Genomic DNA, 17807 nt, shown 5'->3' with positions numbered 1-17807 from the left:
ACAAAGATAATACAATTTAGTTCATACCACATGAGGCATGTCATTTAACTGGTTGTTTCATCTGTTGTGAAAATTGTATTATATTACTTACCCTCTACGAGTAAGAAATAGCTGTAAAGACAGTGCAGGACACAATGTGAGCGAAATTATCATATTTTTATAGAAATGTCCTGTATGGATGTCACACATATGTCACACATATGTGTGTATGTCATTTTGATTCTTCACTAATAGAAAGTTTTTATTTAGATCTTGGTAGTTAAATAACTATCATGTTTATATGAATATTTGGATATACTCACATTTTCAGTTTGATTTCATATTTATTTGTTTCATTTCTTTTCGTTCTTTTATATGTTATAAACTAAGAATGGCGTGTTGTGGTCGTCTCGCCTGGGTAAACTGTGTAGGATGAAAACCAGATTATTAAACATTTAGATGTGAGAAATTAAAAGCACACGTGTCTTAGATGAATATGTGGACAAACTTATCATTTTCACTTCTATTTGACATTAATCATGTTTGAATATTTTTGTTCTATTTTAATTTTTCAAATGAAAATGGTAATTTTTTATGCATATATAACTCTAACAATTAAGACTAGCCTAATGAGGGCCCACTTTTTGTATTTACTGTACTGTGATTTACTGGTAACAGTTACATTTGACAACATTATCAGTCCCCTGGGAGACTGTCAAAAATTGCCATTACCGACTTTATTTCAAGTCGTCAAGGCGGGGTATTGGGTAAAGTTTTCAACTAGCAATAATCGCGCCTCGGTTAGACCTCATGGGCTACGATACTGCCACTGCGCAAAGCTGATGGGAGCAGAGCTCCAGGAGGAGCCTCACTGACCAGTGCTCACCCCTCTCTTGGGGGTGTAGCATGCATACCATTGCATGACTGTACAACATTCCTGCCAAACCACAATCAGTACAGTACTGAGGCTTAAACCTTCAAGGTAAACTGGATGAAAAACAAATTTTCAATCATTTCTACAGTGGTTGGTCAGTTTTGTTTTCTTGGTTTGTCTTTGGTTGTGCAAATATTGCAAATTTCTATTTAAATCTTTGCAATTAAATCTAAATGTATTGAATGAATATGTGGACAAACTCATCATTTTCACTTCTATTTGACATTAATCATGTTTGAATATTTTTGTTCTATTTTAATTTTTCAAATGAAAATGGTAATTTTTTATGCATATATAACTCTAACAATTAAGACTAGCCTAATGAGGGCCCACTTTTTGTATTTACTGTACTGTGATTTACTGGTAACAGTTACATTTGACAACATTATCAGTCCCCTGGGAGACTGTCAAAAATTGCCATTACCGACTTTATTTCAAGTCGTCAAGGCGGGGTATTGGGTAAAGTTTTCAACTAGCAATAATCGCGCCTCGGTTAGACCTCATGGGCTACGATACTGCCACTGCGCAAAGCTGATGGGAGCAGAGCTCCAGGAGGAGCCTCACTGACCAGTGCTCACCCCTCTCTTGGGGGTGTAACATGCATACCATTGCATGACTGTACAACATTCCTGCCAAACCACAATCAGTACAGTACTGAGGCTTAAACCTTCAAGGGAAATTGGATGAAAAACAAATTTTCAGTCATTTCTACAGTGGTTGGTCAGTTTTGTGTTCTTGGTTTGTCTTTGGTTGTGCAAATATTGCAAATTTCTATTTAAATCTTTGCAATTAAATCTAAATGTATTGAATGAATATGTGGACAAACTCGTCATTTCCACTTCTATTGGATATGTATCATACCCAAACAGTTTAGTTTTAGATTTTAACAATAACAATGGTTATTATTTTAAACATGCATAAGTCTTAAAATGAGACTTGCCTCAAAAAGCCAAAATATTAGTATTTATAGTAACATCATTTACAGGTCAATGTTACATTTGACAACATTATCAGTCTCCTGGGAGACTGTCAAAAATTGCCATTGCCGACTATATTTCAAGTCGTCAAGGCGGGGTATTGGGTAAAGTTTTCAACTAGCAATAATCGCGCCTCGGTTAGACCTCATGGGCTACGATACTGCCACTGCGCAAAGCTGATGGGAGCAGAGCTCCAGGAGGAGCCTCACTGACCAGTGCTCACCCCTCTCTTGGGGGTGTAGCATGCATACCATTGCATGACTGTACAACATTCCTGCCAAACCACAATCAGTACAGTACTGAGGCTTAAACCTTCAAGGTAAATTGGATGAAAAACAAATTTTCAGTCATTTCTACAGTGGTTGGTCAGTTTTGTTTTCTTGGTTTGTCTTTGGTTGTTAAATATTGCAAATTTCTATTTAAGTCTTTGCAATTAAATCTAAATGTTTTGACTGAATATGTGGATAAACCCGTCATTTTCACTTCTATTTGACATTAACCATGTTTGAATATTTTTGTTCTATTTTAATTTTTCAAATGAAAATGGTAATTTATTATGCATATATAACTCTAACAATTAAGACTAGCCTAATGAGGGCCCACTTTTTGTATTTTCTGTACTTTGATTTACTGGTTACAGTTACATTTGACAACATTATCAGTCTCCTGGGAGACTGTCAAAAATTGCCATTGCCGACTATATTTCAAGTCGTCAAGGCGGGGTATTGGGTAAAGTTTTCAACTAGCAATAATCGCGCCTCGGTTAGACCTCATGGGCTACGATACTGCCACTGCGCAAAGCTGATGGGAGCAGAGCTCCAGGAGGAGCCTCACTGACCAGTGCTCACCCCTCTCTTGGGGGTGTAGCATGCATACCATTGCATGACTGTACAACATTCCTGCCAAACCACAATCAGTACAGTACTGAGGCTTAAACCTTCAAGGTAAATTGGATGAAAAACAAATTTTCAGTCATTTCTACAGTGGTTGGTCAGTTTTGTTTTCTTGGTTTGTCTTTGGTTGTTAAATATTGCAAATTTCTATTTAAGTCTTTGCAATTAAATCTAAATGTTTTGACTGAATATGTGGATAAACCCGTCATTTTCACTTCTATTTGACATTAACCATGTTTGAATATTTTTGTTCTATTTTAATTTTTCAAATGAAAATGGTAATTTATTATGCATATATAACTCTAACAATTAAGACTAGCCTAATGAGGGCCCTCACTTAAAATATTAGTATTTTCTGTACTTTGATTTACAGGTCAATGTTACATTTGACAACATTATCAGTCCCCTGGGAGACTGTCAAAAATTGCCATTGCCGACTATATTTCAAGTCGTCAAGGCGGGGTATTGGGTAAAGTTTTCAACTAGCAATAATCGCGCCTCGGTTAGACCTCATGGGCTACGATACTGCCACTGCGCAAAGCTGATGGGAGCAGAGCTCCAGGAGGAGCCTCACTGACCAGTGCTCACCCCTCTCTTGGGGGTGTAGCATGCATACCATTGCATGACTGTACAACATTCCTGCCAAACCACAATCAGTACAGTACTGAGGCTTAAACCTTCAAGGTAAATTGGATGAAAAACAAATTTTCAGTCATTTCTACAGTGGTTGGTCAGTTTTGTGTTCTTGGTTTGTCTTTGGTTGTGCAAATATTGCAAATTTCTATTTAAATCTTTGCAATTAAATCTAAATGTATTGAATGAATATGTGGACAAACTCGTCATTTCCACTTCTATTGGATATGTATCATACCCAAACAGTTTAGTTTTAGATTTTAACAATAACAATGGTTATTATTTTAAACATGCATAAGTCTTAAAATGAGACTTGCCTCAAAAAGCCAAAATATTAGTATTTATAGTAACATCATTTACAGGTCAATGTTACATTTGACAACATTATCAGTCTCCTGGGAGACTGTCAAAAATTGCCATTGCCGACTATATTTCAAGTCGTCAAGGCGGGGTATTGGGTAAAGTTTTCAACTAGCAATAATCGCGCCTCGGTTAGACCTCATGGGCTACGATACTGCCACTGCGCAAAGCTGATGGGAGCAGAGCTCCAGGAGGAGCCTCACTGACCAGTGCTCACCCCTCTCTTGGGGGTGTAGCATGCATACCATTGCATGACTGTACAACATTCCTGCCAAACCACAATCAGTACAGTACTGAGGCTTAAACCTTCAAGGGAAATTGGATGAAAAACAAATTTTCAGTCATTTCTACAGTGGTTGGTCAGTTTTGTTTTCTTGGTTTGTCTTTGGTTGTTAAATATTGCAAATTTCTATTTAAGTCTTTGCAATTAAATCTAAATGTTTTGACTGAATATGTGGATAAACCCGTCATTTTCACTTCTATTTGACATTAACCATGTTTGAATATTTTTGTTCTATTTTAATTTTTCAAATGAAAATGGTAATTTATTATGCATATATAACTCTAACAATTAAGACTAGCCTAATGAGGCCCACTTTTTGTATTTTCTGTACTTTGAATTTACTGGTTACAGTTACATTTGACAACATTATCAGTCTCCTGGGAGACTGTCAAAATTGCCATTGCCGACTATATTTCAAGTCGTCAAGGCGGGTATTGGGTAAAGTTTTCAACTAGCAATAATCGCGCCTTGGTTAGACCTCATGGGCTACGATACTGCCACTGCGCAAAGCTGATGGGAGCAGAGCTCCAGGAGGAGCCTCACTGACCAGTGCTCACCCCTCTCTTGGGGGTGTAGCATGCATACCATTGCATGACTGTACAACATTCCTGCCAAACTACAATCAGTACAGTACTGAGGCTTAAACCTTCAAGGTAAATTGGATGAAAAACAAATTTTCAGTCATTTCTACAGTGGTTGGTCAGTTTTGTTTTCTTGGTTTGTCTTTGGTTGTTAAATATTGCAAATTTCTATTTAAGTCTTTGCAATTAAATCTAAATGTTTTGACTGAATATGTGGATAAACCCGTCATTTTCACTTCTATTTGACATTAACCATGTTTGAATATTTTTGTTCTATTTTAATTTTTCAAATGAAAATGGTAATTTATTATGCATATATAACTCTAACAATTAAGACTAGCCTAATGAGGGCCCACTTTTTGTATTTTCTGTACTTTGATTTACTGGTTACAGTTACATTTGACAACATTATCAGTCCCCTGGGAGACTGTCAAAAATTGCCATTGCCGACTATATTTCAAGTCGTCAAGGCGGGGTATTGGGTAAAGTTTTCAACTAGCAATAATCGCGCCTTGGTTAGACCTCATGGGCTACGATACTGCCACTGCGCAAAGCTGATGGGAGCAGAGCTCCAGGAGGAGCCTCACTGACCAGTGCTCACCCCTCTCTTGGGGTGTAGCATGCATACCATTGCATGACTGTACAACATTCCTGCCAAACCACAATCAGTACAGTACTGAGGCTTAAACCTTCAAGGTAAATTGGATGAAAAACAAATTTTCAGTCATTTCTACAGTGGTTGGTCAGTTTTGTTTTCTTGGTTTGTCTTTGGTTGTTAAATATTGCAAATTTCTATTTATTTAAGTCTTTGCAATTAAATCTAAATGTTTTGACTGAATATGTGGATAAACCCGTCATTTTCACTTCTATTTGACATTAACCATGTTTGAATATTTTTGTTCTATTTTAATTTTTCAAATGAAAATGGTAATTTATTTTAAACATATATAAGTCTTAACAATTAAGACTTGCCTCAATGAGCCCAAAATATTGTATTTTCTGTACTTTCATTTACAGGTCAATGTTACATTTGACAACATTATCAGTCTCCTGGGAGACTGTCAAAAATTGCCATTGCCGACTATATTTCAAGTCGTCAAGGCGGGGTATTGGGTAAAGTTTTCAACTAGCAATAATCGCGCCTCGGTTAGACCTCATGGGCTACGATACTGCCACTGCGCAAAGCTGATGGGAGCAGAGCTCCAGGAGGAGCCTCACTGACCAGTGCTCACCCCTCTCTTGGGGGTGTAGCATGCATACCATTGCATGACTGTACAACATTCCTGCCAAACCACAATCAGTACAGTACTGAGGCTTAAACCTTCAAGGTAAACTGGATGAAAAACAAATTTTCAATCATTTCTACAGTGGTTGGTCAGTTTTGTTTTCTTGGTTTGTCTTTGGTTGTTAAATATTGCAATTTTCTATTTAAATCTTTGCAATTAAATCTAAATGTTTTGACTGAATATGTGAACAAACCCGTCATTTTCACTTCTATTTGATATTTATCCATGTTTGAATATTTTTGTTCTATTTTAATTTTTCAAATGAACAATGGTAATTATTTTAAACATGCATAAGTCTCTAACAATGAGACTTGCCTCAAAGACTAGCCAAAATATATGTATTTACAGTAACTTTGATTTACTGGCTCAATGTTACATTTAACAACATAATCAGTCCCCTGGGAGACTGTCAAAAATTGCCATTGCCGACTATATTTCAAGTCGTCAAGGCGGGGTATTGGGTAAAGTTTTCAACTAGCAATAATCGCGCCTCGGTTAGACCTCATGGGCTACGATACTGCCACTGCGCAAAGCTGATGGGAGCAGAGCTCCAGGAGGAGCCTCACTGACCAGTGCTCACCCCTCTCTTGGGGGTGTAGCATGCATACCATTGCATGACTGTACAACATTCCTGCCAAACCACAATCAGTACAGTACTGAGGCTTAAACCTTCAAGGGAAATTGGATGAAAAACAAATTTTCAGTCATTTCTACAGTGGTTGGTCAGTTTTGTTTTCTTGGTTTGTCTTTGGTTGTTAAATATTGCAAATTTCTATTTAAATCTTTGCAATTAAATCTAAATGTATTGAATGAATATGTGGACAAACTCGTCATTTCCACTTCTATTGGATATGTATCATACCCAAACAGTTTAGTTTTAGATTTTAACAATAACAATGGTTATTATTTTAAACATGCATAAGTCTTAAAATGAGACTTGCCTCAAAAAGCCAAAATATTAGTATTTATAGTAACATCATTTACAGGTCAATGTTACATTTGACAACATTATCAGTCTCCTGGGAGACTGTCAAAAATTGCCATTGCCGACTATATTTCAAGTCGTCAAGGCGGGGTATTGGGTAAAGTTTTCAACTAGCAATAATCGCGCCTCGGTTAGACCTCATGGGCTACGATACTGCCACTGCGCAAAGCTGATGGGAGCAGAGCTCCAGGAGGAGCCTCACTGACCAGTGCTCACCCCTCTCTTGGGGGTGTAGCATGCATACCATTGCATGACTGTACAACATTCCTGCCAAACCACAATCAGTACAGTACTGAGGCTTAAACCTTCAAGGGAAATTGGATGAAAAACAAATTTTCAGTCATTTCTACAGTGGTTGGTCAGTTTTGTTTTCTTGGTTTGTCTTTGGTTGTTAAATATTGCAAATTTCTATTTAAGTCTTTGCAATTAAATCTAAATGTTTTGACTGAATATGTGGATAAACCCGTCATTTTCACTTCTATTTGACATTAACCATGTTTGAATATTTTTGTTCTATTTTAATTTTTCAAATGAAAATGGTAATTTATTATGCATATATAACTCTAACAATTAAGACTAGCCTAATGAGGGCCCACTTTTTGTATTTTCTGTACTTTGATTTACTGGTTACAGTTACATTTGACAACATTATCAGTCCCCTGGGAGACTGTCAAAAATTGCCATTGCCGACTATATTTCAAGTCGTCAAGGCGGGGTATTGGGTAAAGTTTTCAACTAGCAATAATCGCGCCTCGGTTAGACCTCATGGGCTACGATACTGCCACTGCGCAAAGCTGATGGGAGCAGAGCTCCAGGAGGAGCCTCACTGACCAGTGCTCACCCCTCTCTTGGGGGTGTAGCATGCATACCATTGCATGACTGTACAACATTCCTGCCAAACCACAATCAGTACAGTACTGAGGCTTAAACCTTCAAGGGAAATTGGATGAAAAACAAATTTTCAGTCATTTCTACAGTGGTTGGTCAGTTTTGTTTTCTTGGTTTGTCTTTGGTTGTTAAATATTGCAAATTTCTATTTAAGTCTTTGCAATTAAATCTAAATGTTTTGACTGAATATGTGGATAAACCCGTCATTTTCACTTCTATTTGACATTAACCATGTTTGAATATTTTTGTTCTATTTTAATTTTTCAAATGAAAATGGTAATTTATTATGCATATATAACTCTAACAATTAAGACTAGCCTAATGAGGGCCCACTTTTTGTATTTTCTGTACTTTGATTTACTGGTTACAGTTACATTTGACAACATTATCAGTCCCCTGGGAGACTGTCAAAAATTGCCATTGCCGACTATATTTCAAGTCGTCAAGGCGGGGTATTGGGTAAAGTTTTCAACTAGCAATAATCGCGCCTCGGTTAGACCTCATGGGCTACGATACTGCCACTGCGCAAAGCTGATGGGAGCAGAGCTCCAGGAGGAGCCTCACTGACCAGTGCTCACCCCTCTCTTGGGGGTGTAGCATGCATACCATTGCATGACTGTACAACATTCCTGCCAAACCACAATCAGTACAGTACTGAGGCTTAAACCTTCAAGGTAAATTGGATGAAAAACAAATTTTCAGTCATTTCTACAGTGGTTGGTCAGTTTTGTTTTCTTGGTTTGTCTTTGGTTGTTAAATATTGCAAATTTCTATTTAAGTCTTTGCAATTAAATCTAAATGTTTTGACTGAATATGTGGATAAACCCGTCATTTTCACTTCTATTTGACATTAACCATGTTTGAATATTTTTGTTCTATTTTAATTTTTCAAATGAAAATGGTAATTTATTATGCATATATAACTCTAACAATTAAGACTAGCCTAATGAGGGCCCACTTTTTGTATTTTCTGTACTTTGATTTACTGGTTACAGTTACATTTGACAACATTATCAGTCCCCTGGGAGACTGTCAAAAATTGCCATTGCCGACTATATTTCAAGTCGTCAAGGCGGGGTATTGGGTAAAGTTTTCAACTAGCAATAATCGCGCCTCGGTTAGACCTCATGGGCTACGATACTGCCACTGCGCAAAGCTGATGGGAGCAGAGCTCCAGGAGGAGCCTCACTGACCAGTGCTCACCCCTCTCTTGGGGGTGTAGCATGCATACCATTGCATGACTGTACAACATTCCTGCCAAACCACAATCAGTACAGTACTGAGGCTTAAACCTTCAAGGGAAATTGGATGAAAAACAAATTTTCAATCATTTCTACAGTGGTTGGTCAGTTTTGTTTTCTTGGTTTGTCTTTGGTTGTGCAAATATTGCAAATTTCTATTTAAATCTTTGCAATTAAATCTAAATGTTTTGACTGAATATGTGAACAAACTCGTCATTTCCACTTCTATTGGATATTTATCATATCCAAACAGCTAAGTTTTAGATTTTAACAACAATGGCAATTATTTTAAACATGCATAAGTCCTATAATGAGACTTGCCTCAAAAAGCCAAAATATATGTATTTACAGTAACTTCCTTCACGGCTCAATGTTACATTTAACAACATAATCAGTCTACTGGGAGACTGTCAAAAATTGCCATAGCCGACTATATTTCAGGTCGTCAAGGCGGGGTATTGGGTAAAGTTTTCAACTAGCAATAATCGCGCCTCGGTTAGACCTCATGGGCTACGATACTGCCACTGCGCAAAGCTGATGGGAGCAGAGCTCCAGGAGGAGCCTCACTGACCAGTGCTCACCCCTTTCTTGGGGGTGTAGCATGCATACCATTGCATGACTGTACAACATTCCTGCCAAACCACAATCAGCACAGTACTGAGGCTTAAACCTTCAAGGTAAATTGGATGAAAAACAAATTTTCAGTCATTTCTACAGTGGTTGGTCAGTTTTGTTTTCTTGGTTTGTCTTTGGTTGTTAAATATTGCAAATTTCTATTTAAGTCTTTGCAATTAAATCTAAATGTTTTGACTGAATATGTGGATAAACCCGTCATTTTCACTTCTATTTGACATTAACCATGTTTGAATATTTTTGTTCTATTTTAATTTTTCAACTGAAAATGGTAATTTATTATGCGTATATAACTCTAACAATTAAGACTAGCCTAATGAGGGCCCCACTTTTTGTATTTGCTTTACTGTGATTTACTGGTTACAGTTACATTTGACAACATTATCAGTCTCCTGGGAGACTGTCAAAAATTGCCATTGCCGACTATATTTCAAGTCGTCAAGGCGGGGTATTGGGTAAAGTTTTCAACTAGCAATAATCGCGCCTCGGTTAGACCTCATGGGCTACGATACTGCCACTGCGCAAAGCTGATGGGAGCAGAGCTCCAGGAGGAGCCTCACTGACCAGTGCTCACCCCTCTCTTGGGGGTGTAGCATGCATACCATTGCATGACTGTACAACATTCCTGCCAAACCACAATCAGTACAGTACTGAGGCTTAAACCTTCAAGGTAAATTGGATGAAAAACAAATTTTCAGTCATTTCTACAGTGGTTGGTCAGTTTTGTTTTCTTGGTTTGTCTTTGGTTGTTAAATATTGCAAATTTCTATTTAAGTCTTTGCAATTAAATCTAAATGTTTTGACTGAATATGTGGATAAACCCGTCATTTTCACTTCTATTTGACATTAACCATGTTTGAATATTTTTGTTCTATTTTAATTTTTCAAATGAAAATGGTAATTTATTATGCATATATAACTCTAACAATTAAGACTAGCCTAATGAGGGCCCACTTTTTGTATTTTCTGTACTTTGATTTACTGGTTACAGTTACATTTGACAACATTATCAGTCTCCTGGGAGACTGTCTGCCATTGCCGACTATATTTCAAGTCGTCAAGGCGGGGTATTGGGTAAAGTTTTCAACTAGCAATAATCGCGCCTCGGTTAGACCTCATGGGCTACGATACTGCCACTGCGCAAAGCTGATGGGAGCAGAGCTCCAGGAGGAGCCTCACTGACCAGTGCTCACCCCTCTCTTGGGGGTGTAGCATGCATACCATTGCATGACTGTACAACATTCCTGCCAAACCACAATCAGTACAGTACTGAGGCTTAAACCTTCAAGGTAAATTGGATGAAAAACAAATTTTCAGTCATTTCTACAGTGGTTGGTCAGTTTTGTTTTCTTGGTTTGTCTTTGGTTGTTAAATATTGCAAATTTCTATTTAAGTCTTTGCAATTAAATCTAAATGTTTTGACTGAATATGTGGATAAACCCGTCATTTTCACTTCTATTTGACATTAACCATGTTTGAATATTTTTGTTCTATTTTAATTTTTCAAATGAAAATGGTAATTTATTATGCATATATAACTCTAACAATTAAGACTAGCCTAATGAGGGCCCACTTTTTGTATTTTCTGTACTTTGATTTACTGGTTACAGTTACATTTGACAACATTATCAGTCCCCTGGGAGACTGTCAAAAATTGCCATTGCCGACTATATTTCAAGTCGTCAAGGCGGGGTATTGGGTAAAGTTTTCAACTAGCAATAATCGTTAGACCTAATGGGCTACGATACTGCCACTGCGCAAAGCTGATGGGAGCAGAGCTCCAGGAGGAGCCTCACTGACCAGTGCTCACCCCTCTCTTGGGGGTGTAGCATGCATACCATTGCATGACTGTACAACATTCCTGCCAAACCACAATCAGTACAGTACTGAGGCTTAAACCTTCAAGGTAAATTGGATGAAAAACAAATTTTCAGTCATTTCTACAGTGGTTGGTCAGTTTTGTTTTCTTGGTTTGTCTTTGGTTGTTAAATATTGCAAATTTCTATTTAAGTCTTTGCAATTAAATCTAAATGTTTTGACTGAATATGTGGATAAACCCGTCATTTTCACTTCTATTTGACATTAACCATGTTTGAATATTTTTGTTCTATTTTAATTTTTCAAATGAAAATGGTAATTTATTATGCATATATAACTCTAACAATTAAGACTAGCCTAATGAGGGCCCACTTTTTGTATTTTCTGTACTTTGATTTACTGGTTACAGTTACATTTGACAACATTATCAGTCCCCTGGGAGACTGTCAAAAATTGCCATTGCCGACTATATTTCAAGTCGTCAAGGCGGGGTATTGGGTAAAGTTTTCAACTAGCAATAATCGCGCCTCGGTTAGACCTCATGGGCTACGATACTGCCACTGCGCAAAGCTGATGGGAGCAGAGCTCCAGGAGGAGCCTCACTGACCAGTGCTCACCCCTCTCTTGGGGGTGTAGCATGCATACCATTGCATGACTGTACAACATTCCTGCCAAACCACAATCAGTACAGTACTGAGGCTTAAACCTTCAAGGGAAATTGGATGAAAAACAAATTTTCAATCATTTCTACAGTGGTTGGTCAGTTTTGTTTTCTTGGTTTGTCTTTGGTTGTGCAAATATTGCAAATTTCTATTTAAATCTTTGCAATTAAATCTAAATGTATTGAATATGTGGACAACTCGTCATTTCCACTTCTATTGGATATGTTTCATACCCAAACAGTTTAGTTTTAGATTTTAACAATAACAATGGTTATTATTTTAAACATGCATAAGTCTTAAAATGAGACCTGCCTCAAAAAGCCATAATATATGTATTTATAGTAACGTCATTTACAGGTCAATGTTACATTTGACAACATTATCAGTCTCCTGGGAGACTGTCAAAAATTGCCATTGCCGACTATATTTCAAGTCGTCAAGGCGGGGTATTGGGTAAAGTTTTCAACTAGCAATAATCGCGCCTCGGTTAGACCTCATGGGCTACGATACTGCCACTGCGCAAAGCTGGTGGGAGCAGAGCTCCAGGAGGAGCCTCACTGACCAGTGCTCACCCCTCTCTTGGGGGTGTAGCATGCATACCATTGCATGACTGTACAACATTCCTGCCAAACCACAATCAGTACAGTACTGAGGCTTAAACCTTCAAGGGAAATTGGATGAAAAACAAATTTTCAGTCATTTCTACAGTGGTTGGTCAGTTTTGTTTTCTTGGTTTGTCTTTGGTTGTGCAAATATTGCAAATTTCTATTTAAATCTTTGCAATTAAATCTAAATGTATTGAATGAATATGTGGACAAACTCCTCAGTGGTTGGTCAGTTTTGTTTTCTTGGTTGTGCAAATATTGTAAGTTTCTATTTGACGATGACAAGCCAGAATGAAAACAAGCTGGAATGAAATAGGAGTAACAAGGCTATTTTTAAAATGTAAGGAGTAGAAAGTACAGATAAATTTGTGAAAATGTAAGGAGTAGTAGTAAAAAGTCGGCTGAAAAATAATAATTCCAGTAAAATATAGATACCCAAAATTTCTACTTAAGTAAGGCAACGAAGTATCTGTACTTTTTTAGCTGACACCTCTGCCAGCATGGCAGTCTCAGAGCAGTACAGCTTGCCAGAGTCACAATGTCATCGGCACCGGTATCAAACTGCCTCCACGTGGAAAATTCTCAGCAAAATTGATCTGACAATAGACAGCAAAAAGACTCTCATATTGGGTTATCGCATGAGCTACCATCCACACCAGCTCCACAAGTGATCCCCACATAAAAATGGTGAGTGTGATTTTGAGGCACCTTCAACAACACTAAGAACTGCACTCCAAAGACAAGACTGCAGTCACTCAATCCAGCGACAGCGCAAGATGCGCCTCTTTAAAACTCTTAATAATGCAAAATTAATCTGGGACTCCTGCACCAAACCAAAGGGACTTTTACTGGAACTTATTCACTTCACAGCATATTAAATAAAGTAGAGCAACTAAAATATCAGCTGGCTGATTCTGACTCAATCTTCTCCAGCTTCTACTGTTAACATTTCAGGACATAATCAATTCAGAAGGGACAGAGGGATTGGCCAAGATAGAGGACTACCCGTTTATGTGAAGGAATGCTTTGAATGTGAGCTTACTGAGTGGCCAGTGGATAATGAGATTAAATATATTGGTCTAAATATTATTCTTTCTCCTGAAAAGAATTATATTATTTATTATATGCTCATGCCAAAACAAAGCAAGAATCTGCAGCTATGATTCTAGTGTCTGATTGGCTCCAGAACTCCTGTTTACATCTCAACACAAAAAAGACTGTATGCATGTTTTTCTCCAACCAGCCAGCAGAGGACCAGCAGCCATGTTTCCTAGTCAATGGAGAGAGATTAGATGTGGTAGAAAAACGTACATATCTTTATGTAAAGTTTTGACTCAAATCTGACTTTTTAAAGACCATGTTTCGTAATATAAGACCTTTTCTCACTGCACAGTCAGCTAAAGCTTATATGCATGCAATGTTTTTCTCTCAAATGAAGTACTGTAATACAACCTGGTCACATACAACAGCAATACAATAAAGCCCATCATATCTCTCTTCAAGAAGATGGTCAAAATCTTGGACAGGAAACCGTTTCATTTCCATTACGGTAATATCATTACTAAGTATAATATTCTATACTTTGACTCTTACCAAGCATACTCTGATGTTTGTCTCATTTTTAAATTTTTAAATGCCAGCCTTCAGTACAAAACAATGAGTCACTCTCCCTGTCTTATTGTTCCACAGTGTTATTAAATTAGTTATAAGGAGTTTCGCAATATACTGTGTAATTAACCACCGATAGCAGGACCGCTCTCACGGACACTGTGACTGAGTTTCCCGGGTTTTGAAACGTGGACGGAGGAGTTGAAAGACGATGAAAGGTGCAGATGTTTTTCCATACATATCAGTAGAAAATATGTTCAACGTGATCGTTTGATATGGCGAAATAAATAATGACTGCGCTACAAGCAATTCAACATGAAAACTCACCATCAGGATCTAATAAATACACCCAAACTAAAAAGATACCAAAAGCGGAAATGACGTACTCGTGTGCGTCTTCTTTATAAGTCCCCCACACTCACTGCAGAACTCAGCAGAATACATGTAAGCACCTTGCCCGTTCGAACCACGTACGTTTTAATCACGGTTATCCGATTTGACCGATTAAACCGCATCAAAACCCCGTCTGATAATGTTTCCATCTATAAATAATCGCACTGGTCAACGGGTACTATGTAGGGACGCTGTGCTATGTAATGTGCGAGCTCCGGGAGAGGTCTCCCACTCACGTTTCTGTCAGGGTTTCAGTATGCATATAGGCGAATGTGTATTAACCGGCTTAACTGTCAAACCTACTACATACTTTTTTCTTTGTTGAGGCGTATTAAGATACACATTATTCACATATTACACATCGAATGCCGGTTCAGTTTTGATTTATTGGCGTAGCATTATGATTTGCGTGTAGCATTTAATGCCGTCTATTTGTTCACAGTCGTGTCGTCATCTATTTAAGCAGCCTACTGGTCAGAAACACTTAGAATTTGTTTCAGGAAAACTTAGAAATGGATCTCTGATGTTGTGACTTTCAAGTCGGGGTTTGAAGCACCGAAGATAAAAAGGTATAACATTCTTACTTTTTTCTGCGAGTAAAAATTATTATTTCTTAATAAACTTCCGTTGAATTACTGGGTGAATTAACGTTAAATCTTGTCCTCTTAATATATCGTAAATAGTTACTTCACATGCAAAAAAACAAGCCAATCAGAAGAACATTGGGCCTGATCACTCTGCCTCTATTATGAAGCAAGTCTTTTACATGGACTACAGCCTCACGGATGGCATCTGCTTGCAATGATTTCCATTGATTGTACTTGTGGGACTATAACAGTTTCGTGTCCTTATACAGGGTACCATCTACATGTTGTATTGTAGCGTGCCGCGCTAGAGATGTAGCACGACCGAATAATTACTTCACTTGGTATATTGAGTTCTACCATTATTACTCTTCACTTTCAACAATGTTATCAGTCTCCTTAGAGACCGTCAAAAATTGCCATTGCCGACTATATTTCAAGTCGTCAAGGCGGGGTATTGGGTAAAGTTTTCAACTAGCAATAATCGCGCCTCGGATAAACCTCATAGGCTACGATACTGCCACTGCGCAAAGCTGACTTCAGAACGGCATGACAGGGAGAGTCATTTCGTTCAATGCGCTCTTCAGTTACGGGTTTCGACTTTAATTAGCTAGAAATACATTATCCTCTAAGCACTTTTCATTATACGAAAACAATTAACTCCTACCAGACACAGTTCGCTCTAAATGTGTTTTAAAAGGTTTAACGATCACCATGCCGCAATGCATTATGGGATGTAGCATACCAGCCTCTGATTTAACTAACTCGCCCACAACACCATGTAGATGTTTTTTTTTGCCAACGTAGGAGAACCGCAGACATTTTAAGTTGTGAAAAGGCGATGCCGTAAAGGTCATTTAGAACTAAAGAGAGTATTTTCGGAATTTGGGGGCTAAAGATCTACTTGGATGCACCCCGGAAGTCAAGCTGTTGTTCCGGAGGGCTGGAACAGACGCACAAAAACATAAAATAAAGAGTCTAGTTGGACCGTTAAAAAGGTAGCGTTATCAATTAGAAACGCATTGAAATACATCATAAACCTTGGCTTTGTATCTCACTTTCCCCAACCCGGAATTCATGTTAAATTACACTATGGCACCACCTGATAGTCAACGACGTTGTGTTACTGGAGCACCACCAGATGTCAGTAAAGGCAAAGATAACCCTGCTTTCCTCATGAGAAGCTGAGTGTTGTTTTTAAAAGTATTTGAATGCGTTAATATCGCCCATATAAGGTAAAAAATTAACATGCTAATCTTTATTAAATTGGAATGGTATATTTTCGAGCAGAAACGTCAAACTCGACGACACAGGTGGATATTAAAAGAGCTCATGTCACTTAAACCGTTATGAAAATTTACATTTTCTGGCATTTAACACCGTACAGTTAACCTAGCATCAAACGAAACATTTGACATTGAAAAAAATAATACATTTAAAGACAATTTAAAATATATTTAAAATGACCGAGTGGTATGTGTTCAGACTATGGCACGCCAAGCTAGCTGCCCTCTGTTCACATACTTAAGCAAGTGCAAAGTTTGACCGTACTCACCTGCTCAGTGTTGCGGCCTCCGCGAAAAGTTGAAAAAGGAAAAGTTTTAAAGTTAAAACTTGCCGAGTTAAAAATGTTAAGTCCAAAATAACGAGAAGGTAGTCGGTAGACCTTGTCGTGCAAGTGATTTAGAACGCAAAGTAACTTACACTTAGTCCATATTTGTGAAAAGAAAGATGCTCCCGGTGATGCTGAGCTGTTGTGTAACTAACTGGCTCAAAATGGCCGGACAGGAAATAGATTAACCCATACGTCTTTTCTACAGTTCTCTTGTGTATTTGAATGTCATGCGTTAAAAGTAACTGATTAAATTCACTCAAATTAGTGTAACGGAGTGGTTTTGTAAAGCATTTTTACTTTTGACTGCATTTTAGAGTTATTGCTTTTACTTCTGCTTAAGTTAGGGTTAACAAGTGTAACTGTATACTTGAGGACAATACCCTTTTACTACACCTCTGTTGACTACACAATAGCACATGGGGAGATTATTCTACATCACATCACAATACACAATGTACAATACACAGCAAAAACTGGAGTGTTTAGATCTCGGGTTAAACATTTCAGAGGTGATTTAAACTCCCAAAGTGTAATTTCAACTCCATTCTAAGTGAAATGGTCTTCATTGTCAAAGTTATTTGACAGTATTGATTCAGTAGTGTCAGTTCATCTCTGTACAGTCAGCTGATCCAAACTTTGTCCACTGCAATTTCAAAACTGAGGGGATGTGTGGGCGGACTTTCCCTTCATGGCCTTGGGCAGAGTTTTTAAATGTGTTTGGTTTTGTTTTGATAGATTCAATGTGAATCATTACAGAAACATTCAAAGTGTTCATCTGAACTCCAAAAAAATCTTATTGACAGTAATTCTTGTCTGTGGAGAGGTGTGACTTTTTTTTGAACAACCTGA

The 17807-nt window shown here is 37.8% G+C and overlaps 20 non-coding genes and 1 pseudogene across 20 annotated transcripts; all 21 read right to left on the bottom strand.

Annotated features, from left to right (window-relative positions):
- Window positions 1-679: 679 nt before the first annotated feature.
- On the bottom strand, window positions 680-820 carry LOC121515806. The gene has a single exon (XR_005992397.1). It is a non-coding gene; the product is annotated as a U4 spliceosomal RNA (small nuclear RNA).
- Window positions 821-1305: 485 nt separating this feature from the next.
- Window positions 1306-1446, bottom strand: LOC121515805. The gene has a single exon (XR_005992396.1). It is a non-coding gene; the product is annotated as a U4 spliceosomal RNA (small nuclear RNA).
- A 481-nt stretch (window positions 1447-1927) lies between these two features.
- Window positions 1928-2068, bottom strand: LOC121515804. Its single transcript, XR_005992395.1, has one exon. It is a non-coding gene; the product is annotated as a U4 spliceosomal RNA (small nuclear RNA).
- A 484-nt stretch (window positions 2069-2552) lies between these two features.
- LOC121515803 lies at window positions 2553-2693 on the bottom strand. The gene has a single exon (XR_005992394.1). It is a non-coding gene; the product is annotated as a U4 spliceosomal RNA (small nuclear RNA).
- Window positions 2694-3185: 492 nt separating this feature from the next.
- On the bottom strand, window positions 3186-3326 carry LOC121515814. The gene has a single exon (XR_005992404.1). It is a non-coding gene; the product is annotated as a U4 spliceosomal RNA (small nuclear RNA).
- Window positions 3327-3807: 481 nt separating this feature from the next.
- Window positions 3808-3948, bottom strand: LOC121515802. The gene has a single exon (XR_005992393.1). It is a non-coding gene; the product is annotated as a U4 spliceosomal RNA (small nuclear RNA).
- Window positions 3949-4432: 484 nt separating this feature from the next.
- LOC121515817 lies at window positions 4433-4571 on the bottom strand. The gene has a single exon (XR_005992407.1). It is a non-coding gene; the product is annotated as a U4 spliceosomal RNA (small nuclear RNA).
- A 484-nt stretch (window positions 4572-5055) lies between these two features.
- Window positions 5056-5196, bottom strand: LOC121515815. The gene has a single exon (XR_005992405.1). It is a non-coding gene; the product is annotated as a U4 spliceosomal RNA (small nuclear RNA).
- A 490-nt stretch (window positions 5197-5686) lies between these two features.
- Window positions 5687-5827, bottom strand: LOC121515801. The gene has a single exon (XR_005992392.1). It is a non-coding gene; the product is annotated as a U4 spliceosomal RNA (small nuclear RNA).
- A 493-nt stretch (window positions 5828-6320) lies between these two features.
- LOC121515812 lies at window positions 6321-6461 on the bottom strand. The gene has a single exon (XR_005992403.1). It is a non-coding gene; the product is annotated as a U4 spliceosomal RNA (small nuclear RNA).
- Window positions 6462-6941: 480 nt separating this feature from the next.
- On the bottom strand, window positions 6942-7082 carry LOC121515800. The gene has a single exon (XR_005992391.1). It is a non-coding gene; the product is annotated as a U4 spliceosomal RNA (small nuclear RNA).
- Window positions 7083-7566: 484 nt separating this feature from the next.
- Window positions 7567-7707, bottom strand: LOC121515811. The gene has a single exon (XR_005992402.1). It is a non-coding gene; the product is annotated as a U4 spliceosomal RNA (small nuclear RNA).
- A 484-nt stretch (window positions 7708-8191) lies between these two features.
- On the bottom strand, window positions 8192-8332 carry LOC121515809. The gene has a single exon (XR_005992400.1). It is a non-coding gene; the product is annotated as a U4 spliceosomal RNA (small nuclear RNA).
- Window positions 8333-8816: 484 nt separating this feature from the next.
- On the bottom strand, window positions 8817-8957 carry LOC121515808. Its single transcript, XR_005992399.1, has one exon. It is a non-coding gene; the product is annotated as a U4 spliceosomal RNA (small nuclear RNA).
- Window positions 8958-9435: 478 nt separating this feature from the next.
- LOC121515816 lies at window positions 9436-9576 on the bottom strand. Its single transcript, XR_005992406.1, has one exon. It is a non-coding gene; the product is annotated as a U4 spliceosomal RNA (small nuclear RNA).
- A 485-nt stretch (window positions 9577-10061) lies between these two features.
- LOC121515837 lies at window positions 10062-10202 on the bottom strand. Its single transcript, XR_005992425.1, has one exon. It is a non-coding gene; the product is annotated as a U4 spliceosomal RNA (small nuclear RNA).
- A 484-nt stretch (window positions 10203-10686) lies between these two features.
- LOC121515818 lies at window positions 10687-10821 on the bottom strand. The gene has a single exon (XR_005992408.1). It is a non-coding gene; the product is annotated as a U4 spliceosomal RNA (small nuclear RNA).
- Window positions 10822-11305: 484 nt separating this feature from the next.
- Window positions 11306-11438, bottom strand: LOC121515819 (annotated as a pseudogene).
- Window positions 11439-11922: 484 nt separating this feature from the next.
- LOC121515807 lies at window positions 11923-12063 on the bottom strand. The gene has a single exon (XR_005992398.1). It is a non-coding gene; the product is annotated as a U4 spliceosomal RNA (small nuclear RNA).
- Window positions 12064-12539: 476 nt separating this feature from the next.
- Window positions 12540-12680, bottom strand: LOC121515834. Its single transcript, XR_005992422.1, has one exon. It is a non-coding gene; the product is annotated as a U4 spliceosomal RNA (small nuclear RNA).
- A 3057-nt stretch (window positions 12681-15737) lies between these two features.
- Window positions 15738-15878, bottom strand: LOC121515822. Its single transcript, XR_005992411.1, has one exon. It is a non-coding gene; the product is annotated as a U4 spliceosomal RNA (small nuclear RNA).
- Between the last annotated feature and the right edge of the window lie 1929 nt (window positions 15879-17807).

This window comes from Cheilinus undulatus, linkage group 9 (genome assembly GCF_018320785.1).
Source record: "Cheilinus undulatus linkage group 9, ASM1832078v1, whole genome shotgun sequence".
NCBI classification, from domain to species: Eukaryota; Metazoa; Chordata; class Actinopteri; order Labriformes; family Labridae; genus Cheilinus; species Cheilinus undulatus.
This window is presented reverse-complemented; position numbering and strand designations above follow the sequence as displayed.